Source organism: Bombina bombina, chromosome 3 (assembly GCF_027579735.1).
Source record: "Bombina bombina isolate aBomBom1 chromosome 3, aBomBom1.pri, whole genome shotgun sequence".
In the NCBI taxonomy this organism is placed as follows: domain Eukaryota; kingdom Metazoa; phylum Chordata; class Amphibia; order Anura; family Bombinatoridae; genus Bombina; species Bombina bombina.
This window is the reverse complement of record NC_069501.1, coordinates 1,140,650,715-1,140,673,893: the sequence shown is the minus strand read 5'-3', so window position 1 is coordinate 1,140,673,893 and position 23,179 is coordinate 1,140,650,715. Positions and strand designations below refer to the sequence as shown.

Genomic DNA, 23,179 nt, shown 5'->3' with positions numbered 1-23,179 from the left:
GAAGCATCATTTTTGAATGTCCATGAGGAAGCCACAGCCCTAGTGGAATGAGCCGTAATTCGTTCAGGAGGCTGCTGTCCAGCAGTCTCATATGCAAAGCGGATGATACTCTTCAGCCAAAACGAAAGAGAGGTAGCCGTAGCTTTCTGACCCCTACGTGTCCCAGAAAAAACAACAAATAATGAAGACGATTGGCGAAAATCCTTAGTCGCCTGTAAGTAGAACTTCAAAGCACGGACCACGTCCAAATTATGTAACAGACGCTCCTTCTTAGAAGAAAGATTAGGACACAAGGAAGGAACAACAATTTCCTGATTAATATTCTTATTTGAAACAACCTTAGGAAGAAAACCAGGTTTGGTTCTCAACACCACCTTATCCGAATGGAAAATAAGATAAGGAGAATCACATTGCAATGCTGAAAGCTCAGATACTCTTCGAGCAGAAGAAATAGCAACCAAAAATAAAACTTTCTAAGATAATAACTTGATATCTATGGAATGCATAGGTTCAAACAGAACCCCTTGAAGAGCTTTAAGAACTAAATTCAAACTCCAAGGAGGAGAAATAGGTCTAAACACAGGCCTGATTCTAGTCAGAGCCTGACAAAAAGATTGGACATCTGGAACATCAGCCAGACGCTTGTGTAACAAAATAGACAAAGCAGAAATCTGTCCTTTTAAGGAACTTGCTGACAACGCTTTCTCCAATCCTTCTTGGAGAAAAGACAAAATCCTGGGAATCCTAACCCACTCCATGAGTAGCCCTTGGATTCGCACCAATAAAGATATTTACGCCATATCTTATGGTAAATCTTCCTAGTAACAAGCTTACGTGCCTGAATCAAGGTATCTATGACCGAATAAGAAAACCCTCGCTTAGATAAAATTAAGTGTTCAATCTCCAAGCAGTCAGCTGCAGAGAAACTAGATTCAGATGATGGAAGGGTCCCTGAATGAGAAGATCTTTCCTCAATGGGAGCTTCCACGGTGGCTGAGATGACATGTCCACCAGAACGGCATACCAAATCCTGCGAGGCCACGCAGGGGCGATGAGGATCACTGATGCCCTCTCCTGCTTGACTCGAGTAATCACCCGGGGAAGGAGAGCAAATGGAGGAAATACATAAGCTAGGCAGAAAGACCAAGGCATCTATCAGCTCGGCCTGGGGATCCCTGGACCTGTATCTCGGAAGCTTGGCATTCTGACGAGATGCCATGAGATCCAACTCCGGCCTGCCCCATCTGAGAATCAGGTTTGAAAATACCTCCAGATGGAGTTCCTATTCTCCCGGGTTAAATGTCTGTCTGCTCAGAAAATCCGCTTCCCAGTTTTTCACCGCTGAGATGTGGATTGCTGACAGATGGCAAGAGTGAGACTCCACCCACTGTATTATCTTGGCTACTTCTGTCATCGCTAAGGAACTCTTTGTTCCTCCCTGATAATTGATGTAAGCTACAGTCGTTATGTTGTCCGACTGAAATCTGATGAATCGGGCTGAAGCCAACTGAGGCCAAGCCTGAAGCGCATTGAATATCGCTCTCAACTCTAGAATATTGATCAGAATATCGTCCAGATACGGCGTCACCGCAATGCCCAGTGGTCTTAGAAACGCCAGCAGGGACCCCAGAACCTGGGTGCTGTGGCCAGACCGAAAGGAAGAGCCACGAACTGAAAATGTTTGTCCAGAAAGGCAAACCTCAGGAACTTGTGATGATCTCTGTGGATAGGAACATGAAGATATGCATCCTTTAGATCCATGGTAGTCATAAATTGACCCTCCTGGATCAATGGAAGAATGGTACGAATAGTTTCCATCTTGAAGGATGGGACTCTGAGAAACTTGTTCAGACTTTTGAGGTCTAAAATAGGTTGGAACGTTCCCTCCTTTTTGGGAACTACAAACAGATTTGAATAAAACCCTTGTCCCTGTTCCTGTATTGAGACGGGACATATTACTCCCATGGAAAAGAAGTCTCCTACACAACGTAAGAACGCCTCTCTTTTTATCTGGTCTGCAGATAATCGAGAATGAAGAAACCTTCCTCTGGGGGAAGAATTTCTGAACTCCAACTGATATCCCTGAGACACAATTTCCAGTGTCCAGGGATCCTGAACATCTCTCATCCAAGCCTGGACGAAGAGAGATCGGGGGACGACCCTTCATGCTGACTTGGAAGCAGCAGCAGGCTTCTTGGATTGTTTACCCTTGTTCCAAGACTGATTGGGTCTCCAAGTGGACTTGGGTTGTGAAAAGTTCCCTTCCTGTTTAGAGGAAGAGGGAACTCCCTTGAAATTCCGAAAGGAACAAAAATACTCTGTCGACCTCTCTGTTTGGATTTTTTATCCTGTGGGAGGAGATGACCCTTACCTCCCGTGATGTCAGAAATAATTTCCTTCAAGTCAGGCCCAAACAGGGTCTTCCCCTTGTAAGGAATAGCCAAAAGCTTAGACTTGGATGACACATCCGCAGACCAAGACTTTAACCATAAAGCCCTGCGTGCTAAGATGGCAAAGCCCGAACTCTTAGCCGCCAATTTAGTAATCTGCAGAGAAGCATCCGTAATAAACAAATTAGCTAACTTAAGAGCTTTAATCTGATCCTGTATCTCTTCCAAAAGAGTCTCAGTCTTAAGAGACTCTTCCAGAGCATCAAACCAATAAGCGACCGCACTGGTGACTGTGACAATGCAAGACGCAGGTTGCAATAGGAATCCTTGATGAACGTAAATTTTCTTAAGGAGACCCTCCAATTTCTTATCCATAGGGTCCTTAAACACACAACTATCCTCAATAGGAATAGTAGTACGCTTGGCCATAGTAGAAACAGCACCCTCAACTTTAGGGACCGTCTGCCAAGAATCTCTAATAGCGTTGGCTATAGGGTACATTTTTTTAAAAACGGGAGAAGGAGAGAAGGGAATACCTGGTCTCTTCCATTCTTTTGCAATAATCTCTGAAGACCTCTTTGGGACTGGAAAGACATCCGAATAAGATGGAACTTCCAAGTATCTGTCCAACTTACTCAATTTCTCTGGAGGGACCACTATTGAGTCACAATCATCCAGAGTAACCAACACCTCCCTCAGTAATAAACGGAGGTGCTCAAGCTTAAACCTGAAAGATACTACATCAGAATCAGTCAAAGGTAAAGCACTCCTTAATTCAGAAAGTTCACCTTCGGAGAGTACCTCTGTACCCTCCAACTCAGAACCCCAGGAGGGTACTTCCGCAATAACCAACATAGTATCAGAGGCTGAATTGACTACATAGTTGTCCTGTCTTGAACATTTGCCGTGCGATATGGGAAAATTAGATAACGCATCAGAAAGTGTAGAGGACATCACTGCAGCTATGTCTTTTAACGTAAATGCTGCAGAAACTGGTGAAATACAAGGTCCCGCTTGAGCGGGCTGTGACGCTTGGGGAGAAAGCTGCGGCATACTCTGCATCTCATCTGTAGACTCTTGAGAAGCATCCGCCTTAGGCAAAGATTTGTCAAAAAAAACGTGGTCTCTATAATGTAAGGCCCTCTCAATGCATGAGGGATAAAAAGGAGCAGGAGGTTCCACAGTGGCATTCAAACACATAGAACACGTTACAGTCTGGATATCATCTGAATCCATGACAATAGAAAGCAAGAAACACTTTGGTCTTTAAATTATAGGTTTTCAATTTATAGCCAAACAGTATAGAAATATCAGCACAGACTAAAAATCTGTCAGAATACTTTAAACCTGACTAGATACTGTGCCTTTAAAAATAAGAAAGTATTAACAATATGTCAGTTGCACTGAGAAAAGTTAACAATATCAGTACCATTAGGATGAATTATAACCTAAGCAGCACCTCACCTCAATAGCTCTGCTGAGGCGCCTACCTGCCCCCACGGTCCTCTGACCACACTTAGGAACTAATCCGGGATGTAGCCCACAAACCCCCAAGACAGCCTGCTTAACTTTCAACCATGCGGTCGTGGCGTTACTCGCAATGTGTTCCAGCAGCCGGGACTTCCGGAATGAATAAACTCTGCGCAGCAACGAAGGCAAGCGTGCCATAGTAAGCCCCGCCCATCGTAGGCATTGCATCGGCCATCGCTGAAAGTAGTCTCAAAAAGACCGGACCATGAGACAAAAACACAGCCGTAAACCGGAGTCTTATAGCAAGACTCCGGTAACATACCCCCAGCATCAATTCGTATAAGCACATTAAGCAGTGACCTATAACAAGCCCTCCGGTATAATATACAGTCCTGTTATCATACATTAGGCCAAATAAATTATAGCTCTTAACATTTGACATAACGTAAACAGCACCCTTGTGTTGGTTGACATGGCCCCTTGAAAACTCCCACACACTGTTACAGAGAAAAGCCCTACCCAGAGAGCCCTTGTTCCCCAACAGATCAAAAGTATACAGCCATTTCTGAGATAGCAAGTGTCCCAGAAAGTAAAAGACTGCACTTACCTCTGTGCTGAGCAACAGCATGATCAGTCTCACAGGATCAAGAGGTCTGCTCCCTCCTGCAGCTCTGTGGACACAGAAGGGCCTTAGTTAATATCTGCTAAGACCATCACCATCTGAAGGGCAGCACTAATATGGGAGGTGCAGTGAGGGTTAAGTTCCACCAGTTCCCATTGCTCTAAAGCCACCTGTAGCTCTACTCTAGAGACTGACAAGGAATACAGCTACACCCTATAGTAAAATAGCACTCACTGGTACCATTTTAAAAATAATAAACTCTTGATTGAAGAATCTAAACTAACACCTCACTTTACCTCTTCCTATCACTAACACAGGCAAAGAGAATGACTGGAGTGGGAGGGAAGGGAGGAGCTATATATACAGCTCTGCTGTGGTGATCTTTGCCTCCTCCTGCTGACCAGGAGGCGATATCCCACAAGTAAGGATGAAATCCGTGGACTCATCGTATCTTTAAAAAGAAAGTTGATTAGTCATATATTTAATCCATGAGAGGGAAATAATATTGGCCATAGTAATACATTGTCTAATAATAAAATCTAACTGTTCTTACAACCAGAAGCCATGACAAAACTGGAAAAACAAACATAATACAAGTTAAAGGGAAAGTCTACTTGATCTTATTATTGTTTAAAAAGTTAGGTTATGCCTTTACAACCCATTCTCCAGCGTTGTATAACCAACATTGTTATATTAATACACTTTATAACCTCTATGTTTGCCTGTTTCTGTTCCCCTGCTGGATGCACCTTATCTCAGTGCTTTTTATTAGCTTTTTAAATCTTGCACAACAGCAAAACAGTGCTAGTTCATGTGTGCCATATAGATAACATTGTGCTTGCTTGCATGGTAAGTGATAATGGTAATGCAAGATTCAGAACTGGTTGGCTAAAATGCAAGATTGTAAAAAGCAATGAGATAAGGGGCAGTCTGCATGGGCTTAGATATAGTCAATCATAGAGGTAAAAAGAATATTAATGTAACAGTGTTGACTATGCCAAACTGGAGAATAGGCAATCATAGAGGTAAAAAGTATATTGATATAACTGTGTTGGTTATGCAAAACTGGGGAATGGGTAATAAAGGGATTATCTATCTTTTTAAACAATAACAATTTTCAAGTAAACTGTCCCTTTAACTTGTAGTCTTATATAGGTGATAACAATGTACTCTCATGGCAGTTAGAACACATCTTAATTAATGCTTTATAATTAGTGAATATTTTAGTCATATGGAGATGATAGCTATTGATTTATCTTATTCTTGCTCAATGGACCAAATAGAGATCAGACCATATTTTGGGCCAGATTACAAGTTGAGCGGTAATTATCGTTTTCACAAAAGCGATATTAGTGATCCACTGAGTAATACCAGCACACGCTAATTTGCGCTGGTATTACAAGTTGAGCGCAATGCAAATGAACGCAAGCTTGCGTTCACATTGCTGGGAAGCATTGCGTTCACAAAAGCACGCTTCCATAGGCTCCAATGGGAGCCTTGTTCTCATGCCGTCAGAGACAGCATCAGAACCTAGCGAAGTGAAGGGGGTAAGTTGCACATCGATGGCAGCAAATTGTAAATATATATTTATACACATATTAACACATAAATATATATGAATAAATGCATATACATATATAGTTACAGGGAAAACACAGTTCCCATAGACCGCAATGTAGCTTCTTTTTTTAACACCCCATACACGTCAGCTTTAAACCCCTAAAAACTGCTTTTTGAAGTTATTTTATTAAAATATAAATATGTTACTATCCTTATTTTTTAATAAAATATATGACACTTTATTTTTGGGGCATTTGGCGGACATTTATAAAATTGATCAGAGATCTGATCTCTGGTTAATTTTGTGAGCGCTAATTGCTACCGCAAGCTCGTCGTAGCAATAACCAGCCACATGTAATGGCTGGTTATTTATTGCTTGCCCGCAAACGGGCAAATTTGCCCATTTGGGGGCGCATGATAAATTAGTGCTCCACTTGTAATCTAGCCCTTATTGAGTTACATTTGAGCTTTTGAGGATTTACCTTGTGAATGCCTGTAATGCCTCACATGAGAATGCCTGTAATGCCTCACATGAGAATGCCTGTAATGCCTCACATGAGAATGCCTGTAACCACAAACTAAGAATCAGAAACTGCTTCTTTATCCACTTCAGCACATCAGAGGTGGTGAGTCAAATCCTCACATCATGTGCTTGTTCGCAAAAGCATGGGGGGCATTGCACAAGAGAGCAATGTCAAATTTTGCCACACAATGTGGCACTGCAAATGGATATTGGAAGCGGACAGGTTTTCTACTTAAGAACTTGTCTGCCTGCAATCTTGATACATTTTCCTTCATGTATGCTTGTAATATACTAACAAGATTTCCCATTTTGCTTGGCCTGACAATTCAGAACCCTTTTGAATTGAGTCATATTTCCTTTTTAATTTTTTTGTGCAGTGTGACAAAAAAAACTAAATTTATGCTTACCTGATAAATTGATTTCTTCTATGGTAAGACGAGTCCACGGATTCATCCGTTACTTGTGGGATATTATCCTTCCCTACAGGAAGTGGCAAAGAACACCACAGCAGAGCTGTCAATATAGCTCCTCCCTTAGCTCCACCCCCCAGTCATTCGACCGAAGGTACAGGAAGAAAAAGGAGAAACTACAAGGTGCAGAGGTGACTGAGTTTAAATCAAAAAATATAATCTGTCTTAAAATGACAGGGCGGGCCGTGGACTCATCTTACCATAGAAGAAATCAATTTATCAGGTAAGCATAAATTTAGTTTTCTTCTATAAAGGTAAGAAAAGTCCACGGATTCATCCATTACTTGTGGGATACAATACCAAAGCTACAGGACACGGATGAATGGGAGGGACAAGACAGATGGTTAAACAGAAGGCCCCACTGCTTCTCCCAAAAACAGCCTCCGAAGAAGCAAAGGTATCAAATTTGTAAAATTTGGAAAAGGTATGAAGCGAAGACCAAGTCGCAGCCTTACAAATCTGTTCAACAGAAGCATCATTCTTAAAAGCCCATGTGGAAGCCACCGCTCCAGTAGAGTGAGCTGTAATTCTTTCAGGAGCCTGCTGTCCAGCAGTCTCGTATGCCAAACGGATGATGCTTTTTAGCCAAAAGGCAAGAGAGGTAGTCGTAGCTTTTTGACCTCTACGTTTTCCAGAATAGACAACAAACAAAGAAGATGTTTGACGAAAATCTTTGGTCGCTTTCAAGTAAAACTTTAAAGCACGAACCACGTCCAAGTTGTGCAATAGACGCTCCTTCTTAGAGGAAGGATTAGGACACAGAGAAGGAACAACAATTTCCTGATTAATATTCTTATTAGAAACAACCTTAGGAAGGAATCCAGGTTTGGTACGAAGAACCACCTTATAAGCATGGAAAACAAGATAAGGCGAGTCGCATTGCAATGCAGATAGTTCAGAAACTCTTCGAGCCGAAGAGATAGCAACTAAAAACAGAAGTTTCCAAGATAGAAGCTTAATATCTATGGAATGCATAGGTTCAAACGGAACCCCTTGAAGAACTTTAAGTAATAAATTCAAACTCCATGGCGGAGCAACAGATTTAAACACAGGCTTGATTCTAACTAAAGCCTGACAGAACGACTGAACGTCTGGAACATCTGCCAGATGTTTGTGCAGTAGAATTGATAAAGCAGATATCTGTCCCTTTAAGGAACTAGCTGATAGCCCCTTCTCCAATCCTTCTTGGAGAAAGGACAAAATCCTAGGAATCCTGATCTTACTCTATGAGTAGCCTTTGGATTCGCACCAATAAAGATATTTACGTCATATCTTATGATAAATGTTCCTGGTGACAGGCTTTCGAGCCTGAATCAAGGTATCTATGACCGACTCAGAGAACCCCACTTGGATAAGATCAAGCGTTCAATCTCCAAGCAGTCAGTGGCAGAGAAGCTAGATTTGGATGCTGGAACGGACCTTGAATCAGAAGGTCCTGTCTCAGTGGCAGAGTCCATGGTGGAAGAGATGACATGTCCACCAGGTCTGCATACCAAGTCCTGCGTGGCCACGCAGGTGCTATCAAAATCACTGAAGCTCTCTCCTGTCTGATTCTGGCAATCAAACGAGGAAGGAGAGGAAATGTTGGAAACACATAAGCCAGGTTGAACGACCAGGGTACTGCCAGAGCATCTATCAGTACTGCCTGGGGATCCCTTGACATGGATCCGTAATGAGGAAGTTTGGCATTCTGACGAGACGCCATCAGATCCAATTCTGGTGTGCCCCATTGCTGAATCAATTGTGCAAACACCTCCAGATGGAGTTCCCACTCCCCCGGATGAAAAGTCTGGCGACTTAGAAAATCCGCTTCCCAGTTCTCCACTCCTGGGATACAGATTGCTGATAGATGGCAAGAGTGAGTCTCTGCCCATCGAATTATTTTGGTAACCTCTATCATCGCTAGAGAACTCCTTGTTCCCCCCTGATGATTGATATATGCTACAGTCGTGATATTATCTGACTGAAATCTTATGAATCTGGCCGACGCCAGCTGAGGCCACGCCTGAAGCGCGTTGAATATCGCTCTCAGTTCTAGAATATTTATTGGGAGGAGAGCCTCCTCCTGAGTCCACAAACCCTGAGCTTTCAGGGAACTCCATACTGCACCCCAGCCCAATAGTCTGGCGTCCGTCGTCACTATGACCCACGCTGGCCTGCGGAAACACATTCCCTTGGACAGATGATCCTGTGACAACCACCAAAGAAGAGAGTTTCTGGTCTCTTGATCCAGATTTATCTGAGGAGATAAATCTGCCTAATCCCCATTCCACTGTTTGAGCATGCAAAGTTACAGTGGTCTGAGATGCCAGCGAGCAAACGGAACTATGTCCATTGCCGCTACCATTAAACCGATTACCTCCATAGACTGAGCCACCGACGGCCGAGGAATGGAATGAAGAGCTCGGCAGATGGATAAAATCTTTGATTTCCTGACCTCCGTCAGAAAATTTTTCATGTCCACCGAATCTATCAGAGTTCCCAGGAATGGAACTGTTGTGAGAGGGATAAGTAAACTCTTTTTTTACGTTCACCTTCCACCCGTGATCAGGAATCGAAAGTGTGGGGTAAAAGCTTCGAATTGGCCCAAAACATACACCAGGGCCCTCAGAAATTAGAGCTTACTGCTTGCTGACAAAACTAACTGCGCATCTGAGGCGTGAAAATAGGCCCCGCCCATCTCACTCGATGTTTCCTCAGCCTTAAAGAACCGCACCAGAGCGGTTATAACTAGCCATGTGGGTTCTAAGACCCAAATGTTAAGCCATGTGTGCCCTAATAAAGTTGCCCAAAACATTTATTGCCCACAAAAAACGTTAAAGCACTCCCATCAAAAAAACGTTTGCTCACAAACATTTGCCATTCAGTGTTAACCATATATGTAATTGGCCCCATATGCAAGCTAAGTAATGCCCTTCTTTTAGCTCTAGGATTACTGCTTACCCTTACCCTCCTGGGTATAATGTCAGCCTTTCTGAAATACACAGTCTCTCCAGAAAAAATATGACTGAACATACCTCATTGCTGCATAGCATGAAACCGTTCCTCACACTGAAGTTTCCTGTACTCCTCAGCCTCTGTGGGAACAGCAATGGACCTTAGTTACAAATGCTAAGATCATCATCCTCCAGGCAGCAGTCTTCATCCATCTGCTGTCTGAGAGTAAATAGTACAAACCGGTACCATTTAAAATAACAAACTCTTGCTTGAAGAAATTAAAAACTAATATTTTATCACCTCTTTCACTTTACCCTTCCTAGTACTTAGAGTAGGCAAAGAGAATGACTGAGGGGTGGAGCTAAGGGAGGAGCTATATAGACAGCTCTGCTGTGGTGCTCTTTGCCACTAACTGTAGGGAAGGATAATATCGCACAAGTAATGGATGAATCCGTGGACTCGTCTTACCTTTATAGAAGAAAATCAATGTTCAAGGGACCCTACACAAAATGAAAACCTCTCATAGAGGGCTAGATTACATGGGAATACTATTTTGCGGTCTCGCTTGTCCATGTAACTTCACTAGACGGAAGCCTTTCGCACAAGTCGGATTACACTCGTATTACAAGTTCAAAGTAAAAAGTTTATCGTGAGAGCAAAAACCTGACATGCACAAAAAGTTGAACTTCGAATATCGCAACTGCGCTAACGTTTTCTCCCATAGAGGTCAATAGAGAGCACAAACTGAAAAAAAAATTAAACTTATACTCGCGCGCTAACCAACAGGAGTTATTAATAGTTCACATACAGAACAATGTGCTTTTATTGTAAATACATATTTAGATACCGATACCTGTATATCTATTCTTAAAGATACAGCATATAGGTATATATATCTATTTTACATTAACATTATCACATATATATAGAAATACAAATTTAATAATAAAAAGTACATTATTTTTTATATAAAGAACACGCTTTTTCTTTCAACTCTTAATACATGCGCTTTTTCAGTTGCATGCAAAAAGTCGAGAAAAACCTGTTAGTGTGCCACTCGTAATCTAGCACAGAATGTTTAATTAAAGTACAAAAAATACTTCAATCTATATTCTTTTTTTTGGCTTTTCCTGTAATTTACCCCTATAAAGTTTACATTTTAATTTCCCTCAAATAGGCTGGAGGATTATAAAATCAACAGATGCATAAAAAAATTCTTCTGTCTTCATTTTATAATTGTCTCAGACTTTTTGAGATATGTATTTTTATACATAAGAAAACACTACCTAGTGTTCAATCTCTAATACTGAATAATATGTGTCATAAGGAATCTAACATGATAAAGTTAATGTGGTAGAAAATCTATTTACAAAAGGCTGCCATCTTAGATTACCAAATCAGCATAACAGGAAGGTGTTGGGGAAAAAAAGCATACTGTCATTTACTATATCACTGCTTGTAATTAGTACCATGGCTTGCCTTATTTACTCTTATTATGTAAAAATTACTTCCTACTACTGACACATTAAATACTTGGAAACTTTATTACCACATTAACCCAGGGATCTTTAATAACATTTTTTTCTTCTTGTACAAGTGGTCAGACATCAAATGAAAGTAAAACTAAGTGACATTTTTTTATAAAATTTATAATTTTACTATTCAGCTTGTAAAGCAATTGCAGCGAAGTCATACTAGGGAGCAGCTCGAGAAATGCACTGCAGATAACAGATTTAAACACTAGTTTAAAAATTGGCTGTGTAACCTTGACAATATAGATATGCATCTTAGTGCCTGATACTAACACATGATCTTATAGTCTGGTCGAGTAGTGAAAGTTTTCAGGTCTGGTTTTATTTGAGTACATAAATTGTCCAAAGATGAAGCAAAGGAGCTTTGTATTGATTAAAAATGATGAGTTGTATTTAGTATTTTCAGTTAACTGTAATAGACTTGTATATGAATTCAAGTATATATTTTGGACCACTTCTGCCGGCTTCGTTGAGGACATCTTGCTGCTTGGATGAAGACTTCTCCCGGTAAGTGAATCTTCGGGGGTTAGTGTTAGGATTTTTTTAAGGGTGAATTGGGTGGGTTTATTTGTTAGGTTAGGGCTTTGGGCCTGCAATAGAGCTAAATGCCCTTTTAAGGCCAATGCCCATCCAAATGCCCTTTTCAGGGCAATGGGGAGCTTAGGTTTTTTTAGTTAGGCTTTTATTTGGGGGGTTGGTTGTGTGGGTGGTGGGTTTTACTGTTGGGGGGGGGTTGTTTGTATTTTTTTTTTACAGGTAAAAAAGCTGATTTCTTTGGGGCAATGCCCCGCAAAAGGCCCTTTTAAGGGCTATTGGTAGTTTAGTTTAGGCTAGGGTTTTTTTTTTATTTTGGGTGGGCTTTTTTTATTTTGGTAGGGCTATTAGATTAGGTGTAATTAGTTTAAATATCTTGTACTTTGTTTTTTATTTTCTGTAATTTTGTTTATTGTGTGATTTAGCTAATTTAATTTAATTTATTTAATTGTATTTAATCTAGGGAATTTATTTAATTGTAGTGTAGTGTTAGGTGTTAGTGTAACTTAGGTTAGGTTTTATTTTACAGGTAAATTTGTATTTATTTTAGCTAGGTAGTTATTAAATAGTTAATAACTATTTAATAACTATTCTACCTAGTTAAAATAAAAACAAACTTGCCTGTAAAATAAAAATAAACCCTAAGCTAGATACAATGTAACTATTAGTTATATTGTAGCTATCTTAGGGTTTATTTTATAGGCAAGTATTTAGTTTTAAATAGGAATTATTTAGGTAATGATAGTAATTTTATTTAGATTTATTTAAATTATATTTAAGTTAGGGGGTGCTAGGGTTAGACTTAGGTTTAAAGGGCTAATAAATTTAGATTAGTGGCGGCAATGTTGGGGACGGCAGATTAGGGGTTAATAAGTATAATGTAGGTGGCGGTGATGTTAGGGGCGGCAGATTAGGGGTTAATAAGTATAATGTAGGTGGAGGCGATGTTAGGAATGGCAGATTAAAGGTTAATAATATTTAACTAGCGTTTGTGAGGCAGGAGTGCGACAGTTTAGGGGTTAATATGTTTATTCTAGTGGCGGCAATGTCCGGAGCGGTAGATTAGGGGTTAAAAAATTTATTTTAGTGTTTGCGATGCGGGAGGGCCTTGGTTTAGGGGTTAATAGGTAGTTTATGGGTGTTAGTGTACTTTTTAGCACTTTAGTTATGAGTTTTATGCTACGGCATTGTAGTGTAAAACTCATAACTACTGACTTTAGAATACGTTACGAATCTTGGAGGTAGAGGGTGTACCGCTCACTTTTTGGCCTCCCAGTACAAACTCGTAATACCGGCGCTATAGAAGTCCCATAGAAAAAAGGGTTTATGAACTTTACGTAAGTCGGTTTGCGGTAAGGCCAAAAAAGTGTGCGGTGCCTTTAAACCTGCAAGACTCGTAATAGCAGCGGTAGTGAAAAAGCAGCGTTAGGACCTGGTAACGCTGCTTTTTCAGCTTACCGCAAAACTCGTAATCTAGCCGTTATTTTCTTAAAAAAATAGACCATGATAAGAATATGATTGTATCATATAAATATAAGTCTATAAATGGCTACCGTCTTCTATCGACGACTCAAAAGTGCACTGGGATCTTATAGGTTCACAGTACATAGGTTGTATTAAGTATTAGCTAAATCTAATCTACAAAATTACCAGTACCTGAAAACCTAGTATCCTCACTGCTATTGCAAACAAAGGGGTTAATTGCATTGGGGGGGTTTGGGGTGCATGGCTGATTAGGGGACATGATTGAGATTTGAGAATGAGTTTAAGGGTTTTGGATCATGGTGATTAAGGGGTAAATTGTTTTTAAGGAGCTATTGCACTGGGGGTCTCAAGTTTAATGGCTCTTTTTAGTGCACTGCATAGGATTTAGACTTCATTCTTTTACCTAGTGATTTAGCACATATTCTCCATCGTATCATGTCGGCATTTATCATTGCACCAGCAGTTCTGGTGAACTGCTGGTGCAATGCCGCCCCCTGCAGATTCGTGGCCAATCGGCCGCTAGCAGGGGTGTCAATCAACCCGATCGCATCCAATCGGGCTAATTGCTGTCCGCCACCTCAGAGGTGGCGGACGAGTTAAGGAGCAGCAGTCTTAGGACCGCTGCTTCTTAACTTCCGCTTCAGGCAGAACTGAAGCGGAGTGTGTCGGAAGCAGCATCCGCTGCTTCATAAATTGACCCCCAAATGTTAATAGTGGGGGATAAGCCAGCCAGAAGCTACACTTTCCTGCAGAATATGTAGGTTTGCTCTTATTTTGACTCTCATACATGCTTTGTAAATGCGTGCCCCCTCGTGAAAAAAATGCTCCCCCATTTCATTCGTTCTGGAGCCTACCCTGGATATGAGGAACAAGATATTATATTGCTATTTTTGTTGCTGTTATAGCCCCTAGTAAGTGTATTTCCAATTATTAACAGATTATAGAAAAAAAAAAGCTATTATTAAAACCTGCTGCTCAACTTTATTTATTTTTGTGTGTGAATCATTCATCCAAGGTATTACAATCTACGTTTTAGACTGAAATTTTCTCAAAGACCATGGAACCATTGTTTTGAATGTTTTGTCTACTTTTGTTGATATTGCACATATCAATTTAATAAAAAACCTCTAGATATCATATCATGTGGGTGTTATAGATGGAGTTGTTATTACAATGTAAATGATAGCTGGCACGTAGTAAGTAAAGCACGTTGGTTTGAAATCAGCAACAGATTTATAATAGCAAAAATCACAGTTAGGGCCAGATTACAAGTAGAACGCTATTTTAAACGCTCCCGCTCAAGCGTTAACTGCCCTAGAAGTAAGTTTTTTGCATGTGTCGGGTTGCACTCGTATTACAAGTTGCAAGTAAACCCAATGCACGTAAAAAGCCAAACTTACAATATCGCATGTGCGATAGCATATTCCCCAATAAAAGTTAATGGAGCAAAAAAAAACTACTTGTGTGGAAAACAGATTGCATATTTTCAAGTGAGCTAACCAGACATGAAAATATGAATTTTTCACATTCCAATGTTCTTCACATAGAAACTGTTCTATTGATTCATAAATATTTATTTCTACATATATCTGGTGTTTTTATGCGCAAACATATATTTATACCTATATAACCTCTCTCCAGTGGCGACTCTAGGAACAATGTATAGGGAGGGTACATGAGATACCTCAGTCAGAACTGGTGGGGGGGCACTAATTATTTTCACCACTAAATCATAATCAGCTAGATTACGAGTTTGGCGTTATGAGTGAAAAAGCATTGTTATGCTTCATAATGCTGCTTTTTCCCTAACACCGTTATTAGAAGTCTTGTAGGTATAGGTGTACCGCACACCTTTTTGGCCGTCACGCAACGTCAGTACCACACTGTTAAAAAATTCCTTTTTCAATGGGACTTCCATAGCGCCGGTATTACGAGTTTGCTTGGGAGGCCAAAAAGTGAGCGGTACACCCTATAACCGACAAGATCTGTATCGCCATCTAAACTCAGCAGTTATGAGTTTTACGCTACAAAGCTGTAGCATAAAACTCATAACTAAAGTGTTACAAAGTACACTAAACACCCATAAACTACCTATTAACCCCTAAACCGAGGCCCTCCCGCATCGCAAATACTAAAAAAAATGATTAACCCCTAATCTGCCGCTCTGGACATCGCTGTCACTATTAAAATGTATTAACCCCTCTTCCGCCACTCCCCGACATTGTCACCACTATAATAAACCTATTAACCCCTAAATCACCACCCTCCCGCATCGCAAACACTACTTAAATATTATTAACCCCTAATCTGCTTTCCGCCCACACCGCCGCAATAATAAACCTATAAACCACTAAACCGCAAGCCCCCCACAACGACTGATAATAAATTAAACTATTAAACCCATAACCTCTGGCCTTCCACATCACTACATAAATATATTAACCCCTAAACCTAACCCTAACGTAACCCTAAGTATAAGTCTAACCCTAACCTTAACACCCCCTAACTTAAATATAATTAAAATAAAGCTAAATAAACCTCACAATTATTACCTAAATAATTCCTATTTAAAACTAAATTCATACTTACCTGTAAAAAAAAACTAAGCGAGCTACAATATTACTAATAGTTATATTGTAGCTATCTTAGGTTTTATTTTTATTTCACAGGTAAGTTTGTATTTATTTTAACTAGGTAGACTAGTTAGTAAATAGTCATTAACTATTTACTAACTACCTAGTTAAAATAAATACAAATGTACCTTTAAAATAAAACCTAACCTGCCTTACACTAAAACCTACCATTACAATCAAATCAAATAAATTAAATTAATCAAATACAATTATCTAAATTACAAAAAAAAACACTAAATTAAACAAAATACAAAACGAAATTACCAAAAAAATAAAAAACAAATTACTCCTAATCTAATAGCCTTATCAAAATAAAAAAGCCCCTCCAAAATAATAAAACCAATAGCCTACACTAAACTGCCAATAGCCCTTAAAAGGGCCTTTTGTGGGGCATTGCCCCAAAGAAATCTTCTCTTTTACCTGGCAATACAAATTACAAAACCCACCACCCACCCAACCAAACCCCCCAAATAAAACTCTATCTAAATAAACCTAAGCTAGCCATTGCCCTGAAAAGGGCATTTGGATGGGCATTGCCTATAAAAGGGCATTTAGCTCTTTTACAGTGCCCAAATCCTAAGCTAAAAATAAAACCCACCGAATAAACCCTTAAAAAAACCTAACACTAACCCCCGACAATCCACTTACAGTTTTGCAAAGACCGGACATCCATCCTCATCCAAGCGGGCAGAAGTCCTCATCGAAGCCGGCAGAAGTCTTCATCAAAGCTGGCAGAAGTCTTCATCCGGACGGTGCGGAGCGGGTCCATCTTCAAGACATCCGTCGCGGAGCATCCTCTTCTTACGATCGTTGCTGGGAAATGAAGTTCCCTTTAAGTGACGTCATCCAAGATGGCGTCCCTTACATTCTGATTGGCTGATAGAATTCTATCAGCCAATAGGAATTAAAAGGGAAAAAAATTATATTGGCTGATCCGATCCAAAAAGAGGCTGCTTCTTGGGTGGTAACTAGTCATAGAACAAGCTATTATGCTATTGTTCGTTCCCTGGTTGAGTGCTTCTCTCTTTTTATTTATGCAAATTATGACACTTAGGGAAGTCTCCCTAAGTGTGATGCGGGAATCCAGACGTGGACCCGTTGCTTAGTGTGCCTAGAGGGATATGGCTGCACCTCACTGACGAGGTCCACAATAGGCCGAAATGTACGTCTGGGGTTTTGCTGTTTCTCTCGTTCAGAGAGGGATTGCCTGGTATTTCGGGGCTGGACTGTGCAGTAAAGTCAGGATCAGACTGATATGCTTCAGGAAAGTTCTTCTCTGTGAAAGGCACAAGTTGAGCAAAAAGAGGCTGCTTCTTGGGTGGTAACTAGCCATAGAATAAGCTATTATGCTATTATTTGTTCCCAGGTTGAGCGCTTCTCTCTTTTTATTTAGGTTTTAGTGTAAACCAGGTTAGGTTTTATTTTACAGGTAAATTTGTATTTATTTTAACTAGGTAGTTAGTAAATAGTTAATAACTATTTACTATCTAGTCTACCTAGTTAAAATAAATACAAACTTACCTGTGAAATAAAAATAAAACCTAAGATAGCTACAATATTAGTTATTTTGTAGCTAGCTTAGGTTTTTTTTACAGGTAAGTTTGTATTTAGTTTTAAATAGGAATTATTTAGTTAAGGGGTTAATATATTTATGTATTGTTAGTGATGTAGGAGGCAAGAGGTTTAGGGGTTAATAACTTTAGTTTAGTGGCTGCGACATTGGGGGCAGCAGATTAGGGGTTAATAACTAATGTAGGTGGCAGCGATGTTAAGGGAGGAAGATTGGGGGTTAATAGTTTTATTTAGGTGGCGGCGATGTTAAGGACGGCAGATTAGGGGTTAATAACTGTAATGTAGGTGGCGGCGATGTTAAGGGCGGCAGATTAGGGGTTAATAGTTTTATTTAGGTGGCAGCGATGTTAAGGGTAGCAGATTAGGGGTTAATAACTGTAATGTAGGTGGCGGCGATGTTAAGGGCGGCAGATTAGGGGTTAATAGTTTTATTTAGGTGGCGACGATGCTAAGGGGGGCAGATTAGGGGTTAATAACTGCAATGTAGGTGGCGGCGATGTTAGGGGCAGCAGATTAGGGGTGTTTAGACATGGTTTTTATGTTAGGGTGTTAGGTTTAAACATACCTTTTTCATTCCCCATAGACATCAATGCTTTTGTTTCCGCAATCGCAGGTGTTCGGCTTCTTTTTTGCCGGCTCTCCCCATTGAAGTCTATGGGGAAACCGTGCATGAGCATGTCAAAGCATCGCTTATATTTCGGTGCGGTATGGAGATCAACGCCACCATATCGCCTGCACAAGCCTGCTTTTTGTAAACTTGTAATAGCAGCACTATAGGGAGGTGAATTAACGCCGCTTTTGTGGCGGTCATTAATTTCCCTATAGCGCTCAAAACTCGTAATCTAGCTGAATGTTATTTAAAAATAGGCAAAACTATACATTGTTACAAAAACACTCCCAGATGGGCTATATAAATTGATCATCTACAAACTATTTATGCAAAGAAAAATCTAGTGTACAATGTCCCTTTAATTCTTATAGCTTTGACCTAACTAAATATCTCCAGTCAGGGCCGTCTTTAACACAGGGCAAAAGGGGCAGATGCCCAGGGCCCAGTTTCTGTTGAGGGGCCCAAGAGTCCTAAAAAAAAATAATGTTTTTTTTTATGGTTCATACAAGACTGCTGATGTGACATGGGGACCACACACATTCAGTCCTAATACTGTCACAGTCAAAAGTACTCTGTTTATATATATATATTTTTTTTTAAACTGTGCCAGACCGTGCCGGTGTCATGTGACATGCCAAGCTATTGCCATGTGCTGTTTTAGATGTGCACTGTGCAGCACTGAATGCAAAGCCCTAATTCGTTATCCAGCCATTCCCACTGCATCAGAAAAGGTCATACTGGGGTTACCACTGTTACCAGGTCACTGCTCTGGTGGTGGGGATTGTTTCTGGGTAGGGTTGACTGTAGGCGCATGCAGCAGAAAGCTGGAGCGGCAAGGACGTGAGGATTTGAGCATCTGTGCAGCTGCATACACTGCTCTCTTCAGTCTTGAGGCTGTGTGACTCATCTCACACTTTATCCATGTAGCCTTGGACAGACATCATCCAGTCTGCTGGTCCCCTTAGCCCTGCTCTTTCTGCTGTGGCCCTAAGCTCAACTAACTGAAGTTTGTTAGGGGAACAGTGCTTTGTAGAAAGGTGTCAGTGGGAAGAATAAGTGAGTGCACACACATCCATCCCCATGCAGCATTGTCTAGTGCAGGGTGAGAGGGAACTTGTTCCTAGCAAAGAAGTGACATGTGCTGCTGTGGCTGATGTATAGTGTCATGCTGATACTTCACACATTAATGTAAGGTTTATTTTTATAGTTTTTGTTTTCTCTCTGTCTCAGATTTTACAGCTTCCCATAGTAGTTCTGCTGTTCCAGTCAGTAAACTTATATTTGTCTGCACCTCCATGCTTCCTCCTCAGTCTTTAACTTGCTTTGCTCCTGTTGGCTGTCCTAAATCTCTTTAACCAGCTAACCTCACACCAGAATCACATTCAAAAGAATATTAAATGAATCCACAGTGGAGGAATTTATATATTTATTTACTTATTAGTACTGCTTAGGTCCAGTTTCATATATTGCAATTTATTTAATTATTTTTTTTAAGTGATTAGCCCAGCAGTGGATGATCCACTGCTGAGCTAATAATTAAAAAAAATAAAAATGATTTAGTTGTTTTTTTGGGATGCTGGGGTGGAGAGCAAAATTGCATGGGGGGTCCCAAGAAAATGTTTGCCCAGGGTCCAGTCAGTATTAAAGACGGCCCTGTCTCCAGTGTTTCTATAGGTCCCAGAAGAAGGGTGCTGAAGCCTTTGCAACTGCATGTGCTTCAAACATTAGTAGGAGCACTCTGGGACTAAAAAGTGTCAAGTGTATTGGCTAAGCGTCTTTATGATTTTAATAATTTTTTAATGTAATTGTCTTAGTAAATTTTAACCCTGGTGCTCCCGCTTGGTTTTAAGATTTGAAAAGCCATGCATGCAATTTCTAGTTAGTCCCATAATTTATGTATAAATAAATATATATATATATATATATATATATATATACACACACACACACACTCACATATATAATCCAAGAACATGTCACACCCTTTTACTGGGACTGGTAACTGCAAGTGAGAGTGAGTGCTTACCCTTTATAATATATATATATATATATATATATATATATATATATATATATATATATATATACATATATATTTATAAAAAAACAGAATTTATGTTTACCTGATAAATTGCTTTCTCCAACGGTGTGTCCGGTCCACGGCGTCATCCTTACTTGTGGGATATTCTCCTCCCCAACAGGAAATGGCAAAGAGCCCAGCAAAGCTGGTCACATGATCCCTCCTAGGCTCCGCCTACCCCAGTCATTCGACCGACGTTAAGGAGGAATATTTGCATAGGAGAAACCATATGTTACCGTGGTGACTGTAGTTAAAGAAAATAAATTATCAGACCTGATTAAAAAAACCAGGGCGGGCCGTGGACCGGACACACCGTTGGAGAAAGCAATTTATCAGGTAAACATAAATTCTGTTTTCTCCAACATAGGTGTGTCGGGTCCACGGCGTCATCCTTACTTGTGGGAACCAATACCAAAGCTTTAGGACACGGATGAAGGGAGGGAGCAAATCAGGTCACCTAAATGGAAGGCACCACGGCTTGCAAAACCTTTCTCCCAAAAATAGCCTCAGAAGAAGCAAAAGTATCAAATTTGTAAAATTTAGAAAAAGTGTGCAGTGAAGACCAAGTCGCTGCCTTACATATCTGATCAACAGAAGCCTCGTTCTTGAAGGCCCATGTGGAAGCCACAGCCCTAGTGGAGTGAGCTGTGATTCTTTCAGGAGGCTGCCGTCCGGCAGTCTCATAAGCCAATCGGATAATGCTTTTAATCCAGAAGGAGAGAGAGGTAGAAGTTGCTTTTTGACCTCTCCGTTTACCAGAATAAACAACAAACAAAGACAAAGTTTGTCTGAAATCCTTAGTAGCTGCTAAGTAAAATTTGAGAGCACGAACTACATCCAAGTTGTGCAACAAACGTTCCTTCTTTGAAACTGGATTAGGACACAAAGAAGGCACAACTATCTCCTGGTTAATGTTTTTGTTAGAAACAACTTTTGGAAGAAAACCAGGTTTAGTACGCAAAACCACCTTATCTGCATGGAACACCAGATAAGGAGAAGAACACTGCAGAGCAGATAATTCTGAAACTCTTCTAGCAGAAGAAATTGCAACCAAAAGCAAAACTTTCCAAGATAATAACTTAATATCAACGGAATGTAAGGGTTCAAACGGAACCCCCTGAAGAACTGAAAGAACTAGGTTGAGACTCCAAGGAGGAGTCAAAATTTTGTAAACAGGCTTGATTCTAACCAGAGCCTGAACAAAGGCTAGAACATCTGGCACATCTGCCAGCTTTTTGTGAAGTAACACAGACAAGGCAGAAATCTGTCCCATCAAGGAACTTGCAGATAATCCTTTTTCCAATCCTTCTCGAAGGAAGGATAGACTCTTAGGAATCTTAACCTTGTCCCAAGGGAATCCTGCAGATTCACACCAACAGATATACCAAATTATGTGGTAATTTTTCTGGTTACAGGCTTTCAGGCCTGAACAAGAGTATTAATAACAGAATCTGAGAACCCTCGCTTTGATAAGATCAAGCGTTCAATCTCCAAGCAGTCAGCTGGAGTGGGTCGAACGGACCTAGAACAAGAAGGTCTCTCAAAGGTAGCTTCCATGGTGGAGCCGATGACATATTCACCAGATCTGCATACCAAGTCCTGCGTGGCCACGCAGGAGCTATCAAAATCACCGACGCCCTCTCCTGATTGATCCTGGCTACCAGCCTGGGGATGAGAGGAAACGGCGGGAACACATAAGCTAGTTTGAAGGTCCAAGGTGCTACTAGTGCATCCACTAGAGCCGCCTTGGGATCCCTGGATCTGTACCCGTAGTAAGGAACTCTGAAGTTCTGACGAGAGGCCATCAGATCCATGTCTGGAATGCCCCACGGTTGAGTGACTTGGGCAAAGATTTCCGGATGGAGTTCCCACTCCCCCGGATGCAATGTCTGACGACTCAGAAAATCCGCTTCCCAATTTTCCACTCCTGGGATGTGGATAGCAGACAGGTGGCAGGAGTGAGACTCCGCCCATAGAATGATTTTGGTCACTTCTTCCATCGCTAGGGAACTCCTTGTTCCCCCCTGATGGTTGATGTATGAACTTGGCCCTCGCTAGCTGAGGCCAAGCTTTGAGAGCATTGAATATCGCTCTCAGTTCCAGAATATTTATCGGTAGAAGAGATTCTACCCGAGACCAAAGACCCTGAGCTTTCAGGGATCCCCAGACCGCGCCCCAGCCCATCAGACTGGCGTCGGTCGTGACAATGACCCACTCTGGTCTGCGGAAGGTCATCCCTTGTGACAGGTTGTCCAGGGACAGCCACCAACGGAATGAGTCTCTGGTCCTCTGATTTACTTGTATCTTCGGAGACAAGTCTGAATAGTCCCCATTCCACTGACTGAGCATGAACAGTTGTAATGGTCTTAGATGAATGCGCACAAAAGGAACTATGTCCATTGCCGCTACCATCAAACCTATCACTTCCATGCACTGCGCTATGGAAGGAAGAGGAACGGAATGAAGTATCCGACAAGAGTCTAGAAGTTTTGTTTTTCTGGCTTCTGTCAGAAAAATCCTCATTTCTAAGGAGTCTATTATAGTTCCCAAGAAGGGAACCCTCGTTGACGGAGATAGAGAACTCTTTTCCACGTTCACTTTCCATCCGTGAGATCTGAGAAAGGCCAGGACAATGTCCGTGTGAGCCTTTACTTGAGGAAGGGACGACGCTCGAATCAGAATGTCGTCCAAGTAAGGTACTACAGCAATGCCCCTTGGTCTTAGCACCGCCAGAAGGGACCCTAGTACCTATGAGAAAATC

The 23,179-nt window shown here is 40.9% G+C and overlaps 1 protein-coding gene across 1 annotated transcript in view; it reads right to left on the bottom strand.

Annotated features, from left to right (window-relative positions):
* Window positions 1-23,179, bottom strand: part of CRYL1 (crystallin lambda 1) — a 582,977-nt gene that overhangs the window by 2,256 nt on the left and 557,542 nt on the right. The window lies entirely within an intron of this gene.